The sequence below is a fragment of the Piliocolobus tephrosceles genome, chromosome 17, assembly GCF_002776525.5.
Source record: "Piliocolobus tephrosceles isolate RC106 chromosome 17, ASM277652v3, whole genome shotgun sequence".
NCBI classification, from domain to species: Eukaryota; Metazoa; Chordata; class Mammalia; order Primates; family Cercopithecidae; genus Piliocolobus; species Piliocolobus tephrosceles.
The window spans coordinates 69,003,438-69,024,110 of NC_045450.1; positions in this window are offsets into that span (position 1 = coordinate 69,003,438).

Sequence of the window (20,673 nt, forward strand, 5' to 3'; positions counted from 1 at the left end):
GGCATCTGACTCCAGGAACACAGAACCTGGCTTTTCCTCTTCTCTTAGCTGTGTGACTATGATCAACTGACTCAACCATCACGTGTCTCAGATCCTGTCTCAGGTCAGGTTCTGTAGAAGCAGGTCCTGAGACAAAGACTCAGATGCTGCTGATTTCCACCCCCACCATCCCTACTCCCGAGAGAGTTTTGCTCTGTCACCCAGCCTGGAGTACAGTGGCACAGTCACAGCTCACTGTAGCCTGGAATTCCCAGGCTCAGGCAATCCTCCTGCCTTAGCCCCCTGGGTAGCTGGGACCACAGGAGCACACCACCACGCCTGGCTTATTTTTAAATTATTTGTAGAGATGGGATCTCCCTAGGCTGGTCTTGAACTCCTGGGCTCAAGCGATTCTCCCACTTCAGTTTCCCAAAGTGCTGGGATTACAGGTGTGAGCCAGCATGCCAGGCCCCATGCCAGTGATTTTTGAAGGAAGTGCCCAACAGAAACTGGCAAGGGAGTGCAGGAACACAGTGCGGATAGGCGCAGTTTTAGGCCAAGTCCCAGGCCTGGCCTCACCCCATTGGGAGCTATGAAGGGCGAGTCATGCCTCTGCCTTGTCCCACCAAAGGCTAGAACCTCCTGCCTTGCACTTGCTAGTTGCCTGGGGGTGAGAACATTTCCAGGTACTTCTGGTCTTGCACGTCCAGGCAAAGCAGCCCAGGAGCCCAGACCTGGTCTTCAAACATCTGTAGGTGCTGGGGGTTATTGAGGAAGCCCCAACACTGAGGGAGGGGGCACCGCACGGGGAAAAAGGGTCTGAGGGGACCTGCGTGGGTGCCACATTGTTGGCCACAATTTCCCCTTCTGTAAAATGGGGTTGCTGAGCGCAGGTAAATTGTTGCAAGGATTAAGTGAGGGCAGAATCTGAGCACAGGGCCTGGGGGCAGGTCAGCCGTATCGCTTGCTCACCCTGGCTGTTCTTACCCTCCCACAAGCTCCTCTGGCTCTCATTAAATATTTGTTGAATGAATTAACCAGCTTCCCTACTGGTTTAACTGGGTTCATGGGGCCCGCCCCTGTACTGCCCAAACTGTTGATCAAAAGTCCCTTTGTGTCCAGGCTGGCTGGTAAAAATGACAGGCAGACCCTAATGCAAAAAGCCAGCTGCAGCATCCAGTCCCATCGCCCTGGGGGCTCCCCAGGCTTCCTGGGGTGGGCACCTGAATGAAGTCATTGTCCCTGGGTTTTGGCTCCCTTCAGGTTCACTGGGGCCAAGGCACTCTGCCGCCTCGGGCCAGGGCTCTCTTGTTCATTCAACACAACAAACATTCCGTTCAAGCACCTACTATGGACCAGACACGCTTCCAGGTGCTGAGAATAAAGCAGGAAAGATAACAGACCTCAGGCAGCCGGCAGTCCAGGCCCGGACGGGCAAAAAAGAAACAGACCAAGTCCGTGGTAGAAGCGCTTTGGGGGAAAATAAAGCTGAGTAAGGAATGGAGAGGGACAGAGGTGTGCTTACCTTTGTATTTTCAAATAATTACAGATTCCCAGGATGTTACAGACTGTACAGGGAGGTAGAGGGTACCTTTCACTCATCTTACATAACCACAGTGCCAAATCTAAGCCAGGAAACGGGCACAGCTACAATGTGAGCCCAGCAGTCCCTTGGTATCCATGGCCATTGGTTCTAGGACCCTGTCTCCCAGGACAGCAAAATGCCAGGGTGCTCAAGTCCCCCAGTCAGCCCTCCTGGTATCTGCAGGCTCCTCAGAAACCTTAGACGCAGGGAGGGCCACTGTGTGTGGTTTCTGAGTCATGTTATCCCTGTATAGATTAATGCGACCGCCAGCACAGCTAGGGAAGAGAACGATTCCATCACGCCTGGGTCTGCCTGGCACAATCTTTGCGGTCACATCCACACCACCCCTAACCCCAGCATCCACTCATCTGTTCTCCTCGTCTATAATCTTGTCATTTCAAGCATGGTATATAAGTAGAATCACATGGTATGTGACCTTTTGAGATGTGAATATATTCTTCACCGGCTTCTCCAGGTCTGTGCGTTCTCTCTCTCCTCCTCCCTTGTCCTCTCCCCTTCCCTCTCCTTTCCCCTGAAAATCTTCAGGCTGCATTTTCACAAAAAACAGGGACATTCTCTTACATAACTAGAGTCCAATGATCAAAATCAGGAAGTTCACACCAGACAATACAATTCTCTACAGACCTTATCCAAATCCACCAAATGTCCCACTGATGTCCTTTACAGCCAAAGAGAAAGGCCTTCCTCCCCCCAATCCAGGATCTGACCCAAAATTGCAAGTTCCATTTGATTGTCATCAGGGAACTCTTTAGTCTCCTTTCTGATTTATGTTTATCTTTATTTATTTATTTATTTTTTGAGATGGACTATTGTTCTTGCCCAGGCTGGAGTGCAACGGCACGATCTCGGCTCACCACGACCTCCGCCTCCCAAGTTCAAGAGATCCTCCTGCCTCAGCCTCCTGAGTAGCTGGGATTACAGGCATGTGCCACTACACCCAGCTAATTTTGTATTTTTAGTACAGATGGGGTTTCTCCATGTTGGTTAGGCTGGTCTCGAACTCCTGACCTCAGGTGATCCACCCGCCTCAAAGGGCTCCCGAAGTGCTAGGATTACAGGTGTGAGCCACCACACCTGGGCTTATTTTATTTTATTTTTTGAGACGGAGTCTCACTCTGTCACCCAGGCTGGAGTGCAGTGGCGTGATCTTGGCTCACTACAACTTCTGCCTCCCGGGTTTAAGTGATTCTCCTGCCTCAGCCTCCCGAGTAGCTGGAATTACAGGCACCTGCCACCATACCTGGCTAAATTTTTGTATTTTTAGTAGAGACGGGGTTTCACCATGTTGTCCAGGCTGGTCTTGAACTCCTGACCTCAAGTGATTCACCCGCCTTGGCCTCCCAAAGGGCTGGGATTACAGGCGTGAGCCACTTCACCTGGCCTTTAGTCTCCTTTCATCTGGAACATTCCACAGCCTTCCCTTGACTTTCCTAACGTGGTTATTTTTGAAGAATCCAAGCCAGTCAAACTCCAGGATGTCCTGCACTTGGGTGTGATGCACGCCTTGATGAGATTCAGCTTCAGCCTCTGCAGGAGTGGCCCAGGCGCGGCACCGCCTCCTTCTCTGCGAATCACAGTGGGCGCATGATGTGGCTCCTCCCATTCCTGTTTCTGGTCACGTTGATCCCCTGGCACGGGTGGTGTCTGCCAGGTTTCTCCACTGTAAAGTGACTGTTTTCCCTTTGCAATGAATAAGTCTCTGGTAGGGACATATTTTGAGAGCTTCAAATATCCTGTTTCTCATTAAACTTTGACCTGGTTTGTTTTCAGAGCTTTTAATTGAAGCGAAACTTACCTAGAGAAAAGTACACATACTGCAAGTTCCGCTCAATGGGTTATTACAAAGGGACCACAGTGGCGGAGCAGTAGGAGGGTGCACTTTATGTGGGGTGCTCAGGGAAGGCCTCCCTGAAAGGAGGAGAGCAGGGCAGAGCGTGCTTGGCAGAGGGGCGTGGGAAGCACCAAGGCCTGGAGGCAGCACTGAGCTCAGCTTGTTTGACAAACAGCCAGGAGACCGGGGTTGGGGCAGGAGGAGGAGAGCTGACAGATGGGGCCTCTTGGGGCCAGAATAAGAAATCTAATTGTATTACAAGGGTGATGGCAAGGTCTTCGCTCGGGTTCTCCGCGTTCCCGGGGTTCCCCAAGGTAATCCCACGAAACAGTTGCGGAGGAGTGGGGAATTGAGGCATCTCACTTCACAGTGGGGGTGGAAGCTGAGGCGGATACTCATCCCCTGGGGTCAGCCATGGGGGAATGCCAGGAAGTGGAACGGGGAGTTAACATGGCCTTATCTCTGGCCCAGGTGCCAACATAAAATCCCTTAAGCAGAGGGCCTCAGGTGTTTGCAGTAAGCAGACTTTGTTGAGGGTGAGTGGAGGCGGGCAGCAGCTTCTGGTACAGCAAGCTATCGGGGGCTTGAAATGGGGAGAGATGCACTCTGATGTACATTTTTACCACCTCTCTGTGTTACTGAGAATCAACTGTGGGAGGGGAGGCTATGACCACCCTGTACCCTTGCTTGGAGGTGATCCCAAGCCCCTCTGAATTCCTCAACAGGCAATTGAGTCTGGGGAACAGGCTACACCAGACAAGGAGAAAGGAAGATCCAGCCCCAGACCCTTTTCTACCCCACCCCTCCTGCATTTCTAAGAGCTGCTTTCCTGAGAACTGACCTCACCCCTTCAGGCACAACCTAACTTGGGAAACCCAGGGTTCTAGGAACTTGCAAAGAGAGAAACTGGGAACTTTGAACTCTGTTGTATCCAAAAGTCAACAAAAATCATAGATTTAACTTCTGATCAGGCTTCCCAGTTAAAAATATCCATTCATTTTCCATTCAACAAGTATGTCTTCAGAACCTATTTTAAAATATATTTGTATCGAGACACAATCCAAAAAAATTCATTTAAAAGCGTGATTCAGTGGGTTTTAGTATATTCACAAGGGCATGCAAACCCTCCCGTTAATTCCAGAATATTGCCATCACCCCAAGAAGAAACGCCAATAGCTCCCAATGCCCCCTCCCCGCAGCCACTGATGACCACTCAGCAGCTTCCTGTCTACGTGGAGTTGCCTGTTTTGAGCAGATCACCTGAGTGGTTCCTTGACTTGGATCATGTTTTCCAAGCCCATCCATCCTGTCGTGTGGATGTGTCTCATTCCTTTCTATGGCTGAACAATGTCCCATCCTCTGGACATCCCACGTGCTGTTCACCTGCTCTCTGTTGGTGGACGTTAGCGCTCGTTGCATTCAGCGCCCTCTTTTAAACTCGTAACTGTGATAAAGTTGCCATCACTTTGGGGAAACCATGGGTGCAGTGGGGCTCCCCTCTGCAGGAGATCTCATTTGGTCCAGGGATAAGGAGGGGCCTCTCTGGAGAAGCGACAACTCAGTTACAACCTCAAGGATGCGCAGGAGTTGGCAGGGTGAGATTTAGGGGCGCTGGGGCCTCTGGCACGTGTTCCAGACAGAGGGAAGAGGACAGGCCGAGGCTGGCGGAGAGAGAGCACGTACCCGGGGCCTAGACAAGGAAGGAGGTTTAGAATGGCGGAAGTGGAGAGATGGGGAGAGAGTCAGGCGTCAGGGCTGCAGTGCCCTGGTGCGGCCTATGAAGGGGTCTGGATTTTAAACCAAGGGGATGACCTCATCTCTGGTGAGTTTCAAGATGCCGGGACATCCACAGTAAAACTGGAACCATCCTGGCCAAATCAGGGTGGTTACCTCCGTGAGTGACCGCGGTAGGCACCAGGACATCCACAGTGAAACTGGGACCATCCTGGCCAAATCAGGGTGGTTACCTCCGTGAGTGACCGCGATAGGCACAAACTGGAGAGTTTAAACAGGGAAGGCCCTGGGCCCCTTTGCTTTGGATTGCAATTCTCTTGACTCTGAGTGACAGGCCTGGATGCTTTTCAGTTTTTAAAGGGAGAGTAAGTTTGAAAGGGAGTCACGTTTCTAACTGTGTGACATTATGGAAAAGGCAAAACTTACAGAGACAGTAAAAAGATCAGCGGTTGTCAGGGGTCCAGGGAAGTGGGGATGAATTAATGGCACTTAGAGGGTTTTTAGGACAGTGAAACTAATCTCCATGACACCGCCATGGTGGACCCGTGTCATTATGTCATTTATACATTTGTCATAACCCACAGAATGTACGACTCCAGGAGTGAGCTCTGTTGTAAACAATGGACCGGCTATGTGCAGTGACTCATGCCTGTAATCCCAGCACTTTGGGAGGCCGAGGTGGGTGGATCACATGAGGCCAGGAGTTCAAGACCAGTCTGGCCAACATGGCAAAACCCTGTCTCTATTAAAAATACAAAAAAAACTAGCCAGGTGTGGTGATGCACATCTATAATCCCAGCTACTCAGGAGGCTGAGGCAGGAGGATCACTTGAACCCAGGAGGCAAGGTTACAGTGAGCCAAGATCGTGCCACTGCACTGCAGCCTGGGCGACAGAACAAGACTCTGTCTCAAAAAAAAAAAAAGGACTTAGTTAATAATAAATCAATGTTTTTGCCCATCAGTGCTATCAATGTACCGCACCAATGCACAATGCTATTCATAAGAGACACGGGGTGGGGGTGGGGCTGGGAAAAGGGACACATGGAAACTCTTTATTTTCTATGCAATATTTCTGCTCTCACAACTAAAGTTTTTCTAAAAAGGAGTCAGTTTTACACTTAATAATTGCCATGGTGTTTGGTAGACAAAATCCTACTGGACAACCATCTGTTGGCCTGGGAAAGAATTGTGAAAAGAGGTCTTGGAGAAGTTAAAAGAGCTGGGTGGGGGGTGCTCTCAGCGGGCTGAGGCTGGGGCTCCCTTGAGCCCGGGAGTTGGAATTCAGCCTGGGCAACATAGTCAGAAGTTGTCTCTTAAAAACCTTTTTTTCTCTTTTAAAGCAGGCAGGCTTAAAAAGAGAGAGAGAAAAGATCTTGGGAATTCTGAGTTCAGCCTTTCTCTGTCTGGGTCTTCTTTCTGTCTCCCCATCTGACTTTTCTCTCCACATGGACAGATTCTCTCCTTCAGCCATCCCACTATCTTCTGGAAGGTTCCATAACTCCTCCCTGTTCCCATCATTCCTTATTCTGAAAATCCTTTGGTAAATGGGTTTATTAATTTGCCAGGTGCAAACAATTGTCAGTGGCTACTTGAAGTTTGATAAGGAGGATTCCGAGGCGTGTCCCAGCCAAGGGGGAAGTGCTGCCTGGTGATCAAATACTGATGCCTGCTACAGGTCAGAAGAGGGAGGAGGAGCAGAGGCATCTGTGCTGTGTGTTTACCTCCCGGTATTTAGCAAGTCCCAAGCCGTGTTCATTTGGCACCTCGTGTCATGTTCCAAGGGGCAGTGCCTTGTTGCTTCTGCTGGAATTAAGCCCTTAGAAGCCCAGCAGTACCCATAGCTACAGGAAGTGCTCAGCCAACGTTTGCCTGTCATTCAGCAAATAATGGTTATGAAACAGTCAAAGACATGAATAGCGCCTGGAAACAGGCTGTGTGTGGGGAGCATGTCAGCGTGACCCTCATTCTGGTGCAAATGCATAGACCGGTTCACATAAGGGGGTCTCACTATTGTAGTGGCAGCAGAGCCCTTTCCACCTCCAGGCCTTAGCTCCTGCCCTTCTGTTTGCTTGGAATACTCCCTCCACCACCCCTCCCCGCTGTCCTGTACCCACAGAGATCCTGTCTTACCTCTCCTGACTCCTCTAGCTACAAGAGGCCCCACTCTCCAGGCCCCATCCTGCTCACTTTTTTCTTTTTTCTTTTTTTTTTTAGGCTGAGTCTTGCCTGCTCACCCAGGCTGGAGTGCAGTGGCACAACCCTGGCTCAGTGCAACTACCTCCCGGATTCAAGCGATTTTCCTGCCTCAGCCTCCAGAGTAGCTGGGATTACAGGCCACCATACCCACCACCACACCCGGCTAATATTTTGTATTTTTAGTAGAGATGAGGTTTCACCATGTTGGCCAGGCTGGTCTCGAACTCCTGACCTCAGGTGATTCACTCGTCTCGGCCTCCCAAAGTGTTGGGATTACAGGCGTGAACCACCACGCCCGGTCTCACTTTTCTTCTTAGTGTCACCCACTGTCCTAGTCTCCTTGAGCTGCTGCAATCAAGCTCCACAAACTGGGTGGCTACAGTGGAAATTTATTCTCTCTCCATTCTGGAGGCAGAATTCTGAAATCAAGGTGTGAGGGAGCCTGTGCTCCCTCTGGAGGCTCCATGATGGGTGTGGGGAGATTCCTCCTGCCTCTTCCAGCTTCTCATGGACCCAGGTGTTTTGCAGCTTGTGGTCACATCCCTGCCTTGATCTTCAGGTGACCTTCTCTTCTGTGTCTTATCAGGCCACAGTCACTAGATTTAGGGCCCACTCAGTTAATCCAGGATGATTCCATCCTGAGATCCTTAATTATATCTATAAAGATATTTTTCCAAATAAGGTCACATTCACAGATTCCAGGAGTTAGGACATGGGCATATCTTTTGCAGGGGACATTATTCAACCCACGACATGCACTGCCTGACTTTGCATTACACATGGATTTGTCCACAGCCTGTCTCCCCCATTAGGAGATGAGATAGGAAAGCAGGGAAAGAGCCTGTTGTGTTCCCAGCTCGATCTCCAGTGCCACATGGCAAGTGCTGAGAAATATTTGTTAAGTGAATGAAATGGTTTTACCTTTCCAAGTCCCAATGTTCCCATCTATAAAATGATTATTGCCTGTGTGCACAGCTATTGCAAAACAGAATCAAGGGTTTATGAAAGGTACCATAACTTCCACCTAATTCTTAAAATTAGAAACAAATTGCACAAAATATACCTTTGTACAGTGTACCCTTTCCAAAAAGGATGTCTTCAATGCCACTCTTAGAGAATTTGTGAGTGAAGTTTGTTACCAAACAAAATACAGGTGCCTTGAGGTTGCATCACGGCTCCCAGCAGTGCTGGGGCATTGCTGGGGATAATTTGCGGGCAGTGAAAAGACACCACTTTGACATAGAGAGTGAATGGGAGTTGCAGAGCATCACCTCATTGTTCAAGGTGCCCAGAGCAGACATTTCGAGAAAGGCTGGATGCCTTTGGTTGGGTCCCACCCTTGGCATTCATCGTTGGCCAATGTTACAGAATCACTGAGGCATTGAGCTGCAAACCCCAGAAAGTTCTCCAGCCAACTGTCTTGTTAGATTTTTTGCAAGTGGGCTCTAGCATTTTATAGGCTGAAGACAGAAAAAATAAATGAAAAACTGGAAAAAACAGAATCTTGAAGTCTGTGGGGATGACCATGGAATCCAAAGTGACGGAGCTCAGAAAGGTCGTTTAAGACAAACATAAATAACAGTTGTAACTGACAGGGAAATGGACAACACACAACAACAACAAAAACCAACTCAGAAGGTAAGAGCTTGAGATAGGCGCGGTGGATCAAACCTGTAATCCCAGCACTTTGGGAGGCTAAGGCAGGCAGATAGATCACTTGAGGTCAGAAGTTCAAGACCAGCCTGGTCAACATGGCAAAACCCTGTCTTGTCTCTAATATATATATACACACAGAAATTAGCTGGGCATGGTGGCACACCCCTGTAGTCCCAGATATTCTGGAGGCTGAGGCATGAGAATCGCTTGAACTCAGGAGGTGGAGGTTGCAACCAGACAAGATGGCGCCACTGTACTCCAGCCTGGGCAACAGAGCAAGACTGTCTCAAAAAAAGAGAAGAGTTTGGGTAATTAAATTACTTAGAATATAAGAGGATGCAGAGGTTAGAAAAACAAAAATTAAAGTTGGAAAATTTCTTTAAATCTGGAAAAGGAAACCAAAAGAGACTGTAAATACTCGTCTGTGTTTCTGAAGTGTTTTCAGGTAGCTCCCAGGAGAACTTTCAATGAGATGTTTATTCCAAAACCAAAGTAAAAGTTGACAGCAGATTGAGTGCTTGCCTCAAAAGGCACAGAAATAAAACATGAAAGAGGATGACAGATGTCAATCTAACAGTGACAACTAGAACAATGTAGACACAGCACGTTTCCCTATTATAAAGCAAATCATTCATTGATAGTTCTGTTAAATATACATTTTAATGATCTATTGTTTATGAGAGACAATTCAATAAATATTTTGGAGTATTTGCCATGTTTCAGGCACATCATTTACCATAACCAACACTGGTGGAGCCTAATTTACCTAATTTTACACACCGTAAACCTAATTTAGTGGCCTGGGCAACATAGCAAGACCCCATCTCTACATAAAAATAAAAATTAAAAAATTAGCTGGGTGTGGTTCTGTGCACCTGTAGTCGCAGCTACTAGGGAGGGAGGATTGCTTGAACCCAGGAGTTCAAGCCTGCAGTGAGCTATGATCCCGCCACCGCCCTCCAGCCTGGACTACAGAGTGAGACCTTGTCTCTAAAATATACATGTATATATCCACCACCTAGAGTCTCCTTCCGGAATGCCCTGAGCATTTTCAAACCTAGCCCAGGAATTCCAGCCTTGACATCTCTGGGCTGGAGCGGAAGCCATGGTGATAGGATCTGGAAGGCTGAGCTTTCAAATCCCCTGCTCCAGGGATGCTGGTCTGCCTGGAGAGATGATACCTTTCCTGGTTAACGGCTTGGAAAAACATGAAGATACCAACAAGGCATTCTTCTTCCCTGGATCCAACATCATCTTAAAATCACAGAATGCCGGTTGGGAAGGACCTAAGAAATAACTGAGCCAAGTTCCCATATGTTCTTTTATATGAATAATATGATAGAAGTGCCTGAGAGCCTGCAATGTCGGGTACTACTACGTCATACTACTGGGTACTCTACCTGTGCGAGCATTCACTCAGCCTTTACCATAGGATGCTGAGGTTGGCTGCAGGATGTCTCCTACCTGTTCCTCTACAACACTTTTTTTTTTTTTTCTTTGCCATGAAGGCTTGCTCTATCACCCAGGCTGGAGTGCAGCGGCACAATCTCGGCTCACTGCAACCTCCACCTCCCGGGTTCAAGCGATTCTCCTGCCTCAGCCTCCCAAGTAGCTGGGATTACAGGCGCCCACCAGCATACCTGGCTAATTTTTGTATTTTTAGTAGAGACAGGGTTTCCCCATGTTGGCCAGGCAGGTCCCAAACTCCTGACCTCAGGTGATCCGCCCATCTTTGCCTCTCAAAGTGTTGGGATTACAGGTGTGAGCCACCAGCCCAGCCTCCTCTACACCACTCTCCACCCTTCTTTGGATTCTCCGCCCAGGAGGCTGCGTCCTTGGCTCTGTTGCCCTCTGCTGAAGTGATCAGCCCCCCAGAGCTCCCTTCTCCAGGTAACTCCTCTCTCGTCTGCTCCTTCAGGCGCTCATCCTGCAGACGAGGACAGGAGGCCTGACCATGCCCGACCACGCAGGAGCCAAAGGCAGCAGGGCTGTCAGCCGCTCCTGTTCCCGGACTCACTCCCAGGGCCCTGGAGGTGGGGGTCTTAGCCTTCCCCACAGCCCCCGCCTCTGCTAAATGGTGGGTCTAGTTAGGGATCTAGACCCACCTGAAGCCAAAGAAAGCCCTGGCACTTCAAAGCACCCACTTGGCAGCTGGGAACTGTCTACACTGTGTGTGGACTCACATACTTTGGGAGCCATTTGAGCCCAGCACCTTCTGATGATGATGACGATCATGAGGATGATGTCGTGGGGACACCAGCACATTCTCTAAGCCAAGCCCTGCTCCAGAGCTTCCTGTACAGCACTGTCCGCTGGGGCCTCTCAGTGTCACTGTGAAGAAGGTCTATGGTGGTGGTCATTCTGCAGAGCAGTAAACCAAGGCGCACAAAATGTAAGAAACCTGCTCAGGTCCCGCCATGAGCAAGAGCGGCGCTCATCCTGCAGAAGAGGACAGGGGGCCTGACCATCCCAGACCACGCAGGAGCCAAAGGCAGCAGGGCTGTCAGCCGCTCCTGTTCCCGGACTCACTCCCAGGGCCCTGGAGGTGGGGGTCTTAGCCTTCTGCTCCCTGCTCAATGAAAGACTAGGTCGCCGAGGCTCAGAGAGGCCAGGTGACCCATCCAGCGTGCCCAGCCGCAGGTGTGAGTCTGAGTCAGCTCCAGCCACCTCGCTCCCGGCGCCTTAGAGCGGCCCACACTGGCTTCCTCAAGAGGATCACCTGGGGCTCGTTAAAAACCCAGCTCCCGGCGGCTCCAAACCCAATTAACTGGGCAGGGAGGGGTCTGGGAATCCGGATTTTACACCAGCGTTTGCTCCTCCATCTCCCCCATTCCAGGTGATTCTGGGGATCTGCAAGTGTGGGAAACAGCCCGAGCCCTGAGGCGACGCAGCCGCTCCCTGGGCCTTGGCTGGCCAGCGGGCGCTGTCCCCGGGGACCCGGGGTCCCGGGCGCGCTCGAGGGGCGGGGCCAGGTGAGCCTACACCTCCCCTGCGCAGCCCCGCCCCGGGGCGGGGCCTCACCTGCCGCGGGCAGGTAGACAGCTCCCTGGTAACCCGGTCTGGCCCAGTTGGCTTGGGCGCGCGCAGCCATCCCGGGCCTCGCCGGGGACCGAGGGAGGCAGGTAGCGCCTGCGCCCGCTCACCATGGTCGAGGGACGCGTCTCCAGGTTCCTGAAGAAACTCGGCTTCTCGGATGGGGGCCGCCAGTACCATGCGCTGGAAAAGGACGAGGAGGAAGCCTTGGTGAGTCCGCGCGACCCCGCGCCGGGTGTGCGACCCGACCCCTCATCCCCTCTGTCGTAACCGTCCCCGACCCGAGACGCCGCGTTCGCGCTGCGATTCGCGAACTCGTCCTCCTCCCCTGGTTCTGGAAAGAAGCCGTCCTCACAGCAGCCACGCTCTCATGTGTGCTCTGGCCCCGGGAGCGCAGCGTGGAACCCTCACGTGAACCCATTTTGCAGATGAGAAACTGAGGCCGAGAGTGGTTAATTATATTGCCTAAGGGGCACGGAGCTAGGAAGTGACCTGGCTGGGAACTTAACCTAGGTTTCTCTGACTCCGGAGAATTAAAATTCCTGGGTCTCCAGCTCTTGGGCTGCTTTATGGATTTTTAAAACTTAAATTGGAAAATAAAATTAGAGGGATGCAAAAAACAAAAGATTGCTGAAATGTTGTAGCAATAATAGAAAGCAAAGTTGGAGCTGAGGGACCTCCCAGCCTCACTTCCTACAGGCAGACACTTTTAGAAAGCCACCCAGAGCTGTCGGCCTGCTTTGCAACCTCCAGGGGACCCACTGGGGTAAAGCAGCAGGGTGCCAGGGCAGGGCGGTTCATGAGGGAACAAAGTGGCAAAGCTGTCAAATAAAGCCCCTCCTGTTCCTCGGATTCTTGGAAGCCAGAGGTGAAGCCAGGCTTGAGGGTGACCCAACACCCTTCTTTTCAGCTTCGCAAACAGAACTCCTTGCATGCTTTAAGGGCAAGGGGGCACTGAATTTCTGCAGAGCGTTTTTTTGCACGCCAGAGGGTCGTTGCACTTTTTTTTTTCATTTAAGCTTAAGCAGTCATTCAAAAATACCATTTCTGAACAAGACCCCTGGGTTGCTAATGAGAAATATGACTTGGCAATAGCCTTTTGACCAGTGAGAGGAAACTTCAAAGGTACAATTACCTTTTAATAATAATTTTAAAAAGCTGAAAAAATATTTGACTTAAAATTTTATTTTTTTCTCCCAAAGAATACTAATGGTCAAAACATTTTGTTTGTGAGATTAAGTATTCGTGCTTTTTAAAGATAGTGTTTCGGGCCTTTTAAAAATAGTGTTTTACACATCCCTGTTGATGTAAGAATTCTGGTGTTAGGGTGGTAGAGCACAGGACCACGTAACTAGCAGTTTTTGAACAATCTCGATTTTTCTGAAGTGGCGTATTAATGTTGATAGGATATAGAGTTCAATTAATTTGCTGTGATCTATTTTTCTACTTGTGTGATACGTTCTGCTAAAGGAGTTTGAAGTTTATTTGCCAACACAGGTTGCCTTGCCTACGTTGCCATTCCTGTTTTTTCCTTTCCATCTTTCGATGGTTGCATCAGGCCAGGTATTTTTCAAACACTCCTGATGTGTGGTAGGTTACCATCAGGTTTCATAGGATGTCCAGGAATGCAGGTGCATGGATGATGTAACCTCAAGGGAGATGCTGGGGAGCGTTTGATCTCTGTGCCAGGTGGACTTCATCCCTCCAAAGCTTTGCAGAAGAGTTCTCAAAGGTCCGACAGGTGTTGAGCCGATCTGTTGGTATGCTCTCCCACCTGGCTGTGGAGCGGGGTGCTCTCAGCAGCATCCTGAGGCCTTGGGTGTGTGACGATGGGCAGTGTGCTGCACCAGGAGGCTGGTGATACCAGCAGCCGGCACCAAAGGCCAGCTGAGAAATAAGGCATGCTGTCTCCAGAGGCAGCGTTGTGCAAACCCAAGAAGTAACAATGAAAATCGATGGGAAGTGTGAGGAGGGAGGGAGGTGGGGAAGCCAGGAGGCTGGGCCAGGCACTCACTTCCTGCCAGGTCAGCTCAGACCTGAACACCTCCTTTCCCCTCCTACTCGTGTCCTCTCGTTGAAATGCCTTTCTCCCAGGGTTTGGAAAGGAGGCAATGTGTGTTGAGGTGATCACTTCTACAATAGTTGGAACCGTCTTTTATGAGCACTAATTATATGCCACATCCAGGATGCCTCTAGGAGGCCTCTAAGCCCTCCCCTCCCCCAGCCACTTTGACCAGTTACACCAGTTCTAATAGTGATTGTTACTGAGAACTTGCTGTGTCTTCTCTTGGGCCTCTTACCTCCAAGGTAAGTTTCACTGTCATCATGTGATCAATGAGGATGTGAAGCTCCTAGTGGGGCCACTTGCGTTTGCTCAGTGAGCATTTCCTGACGACCAGTTTTGCCAGGCGCCGAGGATACAGGTGTGTACAAAACAAAGTTCATAGAGGAGGCCAACGGTCAACTGAGAAACCAGGAGATGCTTTATTTGAGACCCAGTGGTCTTAGGTGCACTGGAGAATCAAAGAGTAGAGGACTGGTGGTTAAGAGGGGAACTGGAGACTGGATTTCAGCATTTCCAGGAATGGAAAGAAAGGTGTTTGAGCCAGGCACAGTGGCTCATGCCTGTAATCCCCACACTTTGGAAGACTGAGGTAGGAGGGTCGCTTGAACCCCAGAGTTCAAGAACAGCCTGGGCAACATAGCCAGATGCCATCTCTGCAAAAAATTTAAAAAAATTAGGCATGGTGGTGTGCACCTGTGGTTCTAGCCGCTCATGAGGCTGAAGCAGGATTGCTTGCACCTGGGAGGTCAAGGCTGCAGTGAACTGATCATGCCACTGTGCTCCAATCTGGGCAACACAGTGAGACCCTGTCTCAAAACAAAACAACAACAAAAAGAAAGGTCTTTGAGAGGCCTTCTTAATTTAGTTACTAGAAAAAGTTTCTCACTGCTGACCTGAACATTAAGGTAAGGAGGAGATTGGACCAGAAATTCCTGCTTCCCAGGTGACTCAGCGCTGACTCCAGAGGAAGCTGCCTCTGGCCCTCAGGGCTCCCATCTCTTCACTGAGGCAGGTATAGCCCCAACCCACTGCCTTCCTGGCTGGTGAGCAGATTCATCCTTCTGGGCTCTGCAGGGTGAGGCTTGGATCCCAACAGACACATGTAGTGACCACCCATCCATTCAACCTAGATTCATGGAGAGGGGCTCCCTCTGTGTGTCAAGTGGGTGCTACAGGCTGGGGCTGTTAAGAATGCACAGCTCCCTGCCTCAGGTATCCCATCTGGGAGGCAGAGACAGGCACCCAGCAACAGGTCACAGTTCGCTGTTTAATGCCAATGTGTCAGAGCTGGGAGAAAGACGTGATGTTTAAGATGAATAGGAGTGGCAAAGAGTGAGCTGGATGAAGGGCAGGGGTTGACAGCGAGTTCTAGACAAAAGAGGGAGAGGCGTTGGGTTTGGTGGGATGAGGCTGCAGAGGAGGGTCGTACGGAGCCTTGTCACAGTGTGGGCTTTATCCCTGGAGCTATGGGGGATCGTTGAAGGGTTTTAAGTCAAGACATGACAGTCACTCATTTATTCACAGATGGGCCAAACATTAGAACTGTGATAAAACAGGCATAGTCAGATTTGTGTTTTTAAGAGATTACACTCGGTTACCGGAAAAGAGTATATGCATGGGAATTCTGAGGCTCATGCACACACAACCTTCACCCAAGGCTTGCCCAAACTCACAAATCATTAGTGTTTCTCAGAATTTAGCAACGTGTGGGCATCTACTTAAATAAACGTACTGAAACCCCAGAGTGTTTTGTTTGTTTGTTTTGAGACAGAGTCTCGCCCTGTCACCTAGGCTGGAGTGCAGTAGTGTGATCTTGGCTCACTGCAGCCTCCGCCTCCCAGATTCTCCTGTCTCAGCTTCCCGATTAGCTGGGATTACAGGCACCCGCCACCACGCCCAGCTAATTTTTGTATTTTTAGTAGATACGGGGTTTTACCATGTTGGCCAGGCTGATCTCAAACTCCTGACCTCATGATCCGCCCGCCTCAGCCTCCCGAAGTGCTGGGATTACAGGCATGAGCCACCGCACCTGGCCAGTGTTGTCTTAAATGATTTGTATGAAAGTGTGACTTCAAGTAACTATAAGCATAAAACCTGTAATAAACATAACTGTTTGCTTATAACTCAATTATAAAATCAATTTAGGCCGGTCGCAGTGACTCACCCCTGTTTTCCCAGCACTTTGGGAGGCTGAGGTGGGTGGATCACTTGAGTCCAGGAGTTCAAGACCGACCTGGCCAATATGGTGAAACCCCTCCCTACTAAAGATACAAAAATTAGCCGGGCATGGTGGCAGGTGCCTGTAATCCCAGCTACTGGGGAGGCTGAGGCAGATAAATCCCTAGAACCCAGGAGGCAGAGGTTGCAGTGAGCCAATATCACAACACTGCACTCCAGCCTGGAAGACAGAGCAACACTCCCTCTCAAAAAGAAAAAAAAGTTATAATAAAATTATAAAGTACAAATAGAACAGCCTTATTTTGATATATTGGTGATGTTCTATTAAAACTCAATCAGGCTAGGCACGGTGGCTCACGCCTATAATCCCAGCATTTTGGGCAGCCGAGGCAGGTGGATCACCTGAGGTCAGGAGTTTGAGGCCAGTCTAGCCAACATGGCGACACCCCATCTCTACTAAAAATACAAAAATCAGCTGAGTGTGGTGGTGGGTGCCTGTAACCCCAGCTACTCAGAGGGGTGAGGCAGGAGAATCACTTGAATGCAGGAGGTGGAGGTTGCAGTGAGCCAAGGTTACGCCACTATACTCCAGCCTGGGTGACAGAGCAAGACTCCATGTCAAAAAACAGAAAAAAAAAAGACACTGGAAACCAAAGCCTTTTTTGAATCTCGTTTCGGAAATGAGATCTCATAACTTCTGCCATATTCTATTCATTTGATGTAAGTGTAGGTCTAGTCTACACTCAAAGGGAAGGGGTTATACAGGCCATGGGTACTGGGAGGGAGTGATGACTGGGGGCTGCCTTAAAGGCTGCCCATTGGAATAGTAGAAAGAAGTATTTCCTTAAATGATGTCATTCACATTAAAAAAAAAAAAAAAAAAACCCTAGAACCACATCTGACATGTCATCTGCTCACTAGTTATCTGTTTTGGTTAGTGTTTTCATTCATCTTGAGTTCTGTTCTTTAAACACTTTTGGACTTTTGATTTTGAAAATGCTGACGCTGAGAATGTCTGCTAACGCGTGTGTGTACAAAATGACATTTACATTTGTCAGGAATTTGTTTGCTAGTTTAGGATAATCAGACTCAAACTCAAGTCCAACTGCCAGCAAGCAGCCTGCGAATGCCAATTTTGAAGGCTGTCATCTGATTACCATAGAACTGGCTCGTTCACTTGAAGATAATGTTAGTGTTGGGTGTTGTTGAAAGAGTATGTCTTCATTTGGTGTCTATTTGTGTTTACTACTACGCTTAGTGCTCATTGACTGTGGCAGCTGCTATGTACAAAGACTGGATTCATGTAATGCACCTGCTTGCAACGTGACTACACTTCTCAATATTTAGGTGTCTTAGAGCTTTCTCATCAATTCCACAATTGTGCACTGTGTGATGACTCAATTCTCCTGCTAACCTTTCTCTCTGAGCCATTGAAGCTTTCAGTGGGTATCAGCCTTCACTCGGACGCTACAGTGTGTGTTGTGGTCGTTGTCATGGATGCAAATGTGCATGCTGGTGTTATGTCACAGTCCTTAGTTGTAAGTTGCCCCCCACCCCGGAAGGTCTGTGTTAATCAGACAGTCATTGAAACACTTTCAACATTAGTAAGTTCTCAGAAAACTTGAAGGCTCTGAAGATGGCATCCCGGAAACCCTGCCCCCAATCCTAATGTCACAAGCTTTTTTAATTAAGGGTAAAGAATCCTAGAGTCCCAAACTCCTAGGGAGGGAAAGTTCCTAGAAGGAACTTCCAGTGTGTTAAATGGTTGCTACTTGGTGGCCATCATATTAGGGGTGGGGACTGGGAGCTGATGGGTGGTCCTGTGTTTTTTATTTGTGTGCACACAAGTTGTTTGTAGATTCGGTATTTCTCCTAAATCAGAGACCATCTGGATGAGAACACAGGCAACTGCTGTATCTTCAAGGGTAGACATTCAGCTGCTGTTTCTCTTTCATGGACAAAGAAATACAAGTTATGCAAGATGCAAGAGTTTGGGTTTTATTCCCACCCCACCTAATAATCTATTGAAAAGGAGAAAAAGGGAATTAGCAGAAAGCTTATTCAGGGACCTCAAAAATCATGTAGAGTGTTTAGATGAACCTGTCCAAGTCAGATGGTATTTGGATGGTTATTTGAAGGTTAATATAGACACCTGGTAAAAAGGACTTGTCTCATATCAGATATGATGAAAACAAAAACTTGAAAATAAGAAATGAGATATTCAAAATATTTAAAAATGCCCATGAGTAGAGGTTTGTTTACACGTGTTCTGGGATATCTAGGTAACAGAATTCTCACAGGCACTGGAACTGATGTTGTGGAAGAATATGTAATGACACAGTGGATGGCTAAGATTCTGTCTAAGATTTTTAACATGAGAAACGTCAAACACGGCTTGGCACAGTGGCTCACGCTTGTAATCCCAGCACTTTGGGAGGCCCAGGATCACTTGAGGTCAGGAGTTGGAGACCAGCCTGACCAACATGGTGAAACCTCGTCTCTACTAAAAATACAAAATTGGCCGGGTGTGGTGGCATGGGCCTGTAATCCCAGCTACTTGGGAGGCTGAGGCAGAAGAATCGCTTGAATCAGGGAGGCAAAGGTTGCAGTGAACCAAGATCATACCCTGCACTCCAGCCTGGGTGACAGAGCAAGACTCTGTCAAAAAAAAAAGAAAAATGTCAAACATACAGAAAAACAGAAGGACTAGACATGTGTCTGCTCACCCACGTGGATTCCACGATTCTTTTGCCATCTTTGCCCTGCATGATGCATCATTCAGTGGAAACAGGTGGTCGTAATTTCTTTTGGAAAAAACAAACTTTTACAACGTGCAGATAATCTGGAAAAAGACCATTTTGAGCGGCTTTTTTATCTTGGGATGACAGATTTTCTTCTTTGTAATCTTGTGCATTTTCCAAATTTCCAGCCACAAATATGGTTTAATTTTGTAGCCAGAAAAAAAAGGACATGTGAAAAATAAAGAGGAAGTTTGAACAAAAGAAGGGGAGAGAAAGGATTGTGGGCTTTTAGGTCTGTGTTGCCTTTCAGGGCTGGGTGGGCATAGCTGGGTGGGAGTGGTTCTATAAACAGCATTATTAGACAAGAATCCAGATCCCCAGGGGGGGTGCCGTGTAGAGCGGTGCCAGCCTAGCACTTGGGGTGCCAGTGGGAGAAAGAGGAGGATGGGACGGGAGGGGGGGTCTGTATGTGGCCATGTGGGGGCTCCTGCAACCTCTTGGGGCTTCCCAACACAGAGGTAAGTAATTTGGGTCAGTGCATTCGAGACTTCCACAGGGGAGCTGGGAATGACCAAGGGCAAAGAGGAAAGGTCTCTGGTTCAAGGCAGGCAGGTAAGGCGATGAGGCTGACTTGAGGGCAGGACTGGCTACAGAATTCATGGAGCAGACTGCCAATAGCAGGAAGACACTTGCTTCTATCTTCTATGATCTCTCCCTTGACTGTCCTGGTGACTTCCACTTGCTATAGATTGTTGCTCTCCGCCACACAAGGGATTACTACCGGGTGAGTGTAGACCAAGCGTGTTCAACCCGCAGCCCAAGGTAGCTTTGAATGCAACCCGACAGAAATTCGTCAACTTTCTTAACACATTATGAGATTTTTTTGCAATTTATTTATTTAGCTCATCAGCTATCATGAGTATTAGTGTATTTTATGTGTGGCCCAAGACAATTCTTCTTCCAATGTGGCCCAGGGAAGCCAAAAGATTGGACACCCCTTGTGTAGACCCTCCCAGTTGTCCCTCACTGGGGAGGGCGGTCGTGGCCACTGGGTGGAGTCAGGGAGATGCCAAGCCCCGGGTGTACATCATCCCATGGGACTCAATTTCCACATCCACATTCAGTTCCAATGACTACGCCTTTCAAGATGGCAGCTTGGAGCATGAAGCCTCAAGCCCAACACCCGTCCTGCACAGGGATCTCTGTGCAGCTGTACTGGCCTCATGCCCATGAGGCTGGCCCTGCTGAAGGGTTCTTGTCGGAGAGGAAACATCCAATCGATACCTTCCCTGTGGACTGTCAGCGATTCTTCTCAATTGTCCTGGGGTTAACCTGGATCTGTGGATACTTCAGGGGCTAATAATCCAAGCACCTGTGGTCTCTAAGGCGTCTCACATGATGGTGATAAGAACACGGGAGACTTAGTAGTAGAAGTTGTGTGCTAAGACTGAGTGAGTAGTGAAAATTGTGTGCTAAGTCTCAGCGAGTAGCGGAGGCCGTGTGCTAAGCCTCAGCGAGGAGCGGAAGCCGTGTGCTCAGCCTCAGCGAGGAGCGGAAGCCGTGTGCTCAGCCTCAGCGAGGAGCGGAGGCCCTGTGCTGAGCCTCAGCGAGGAGCGGAGGCCGTGTGCTGAGCCTCAGCGAGGAGCGGAGGCC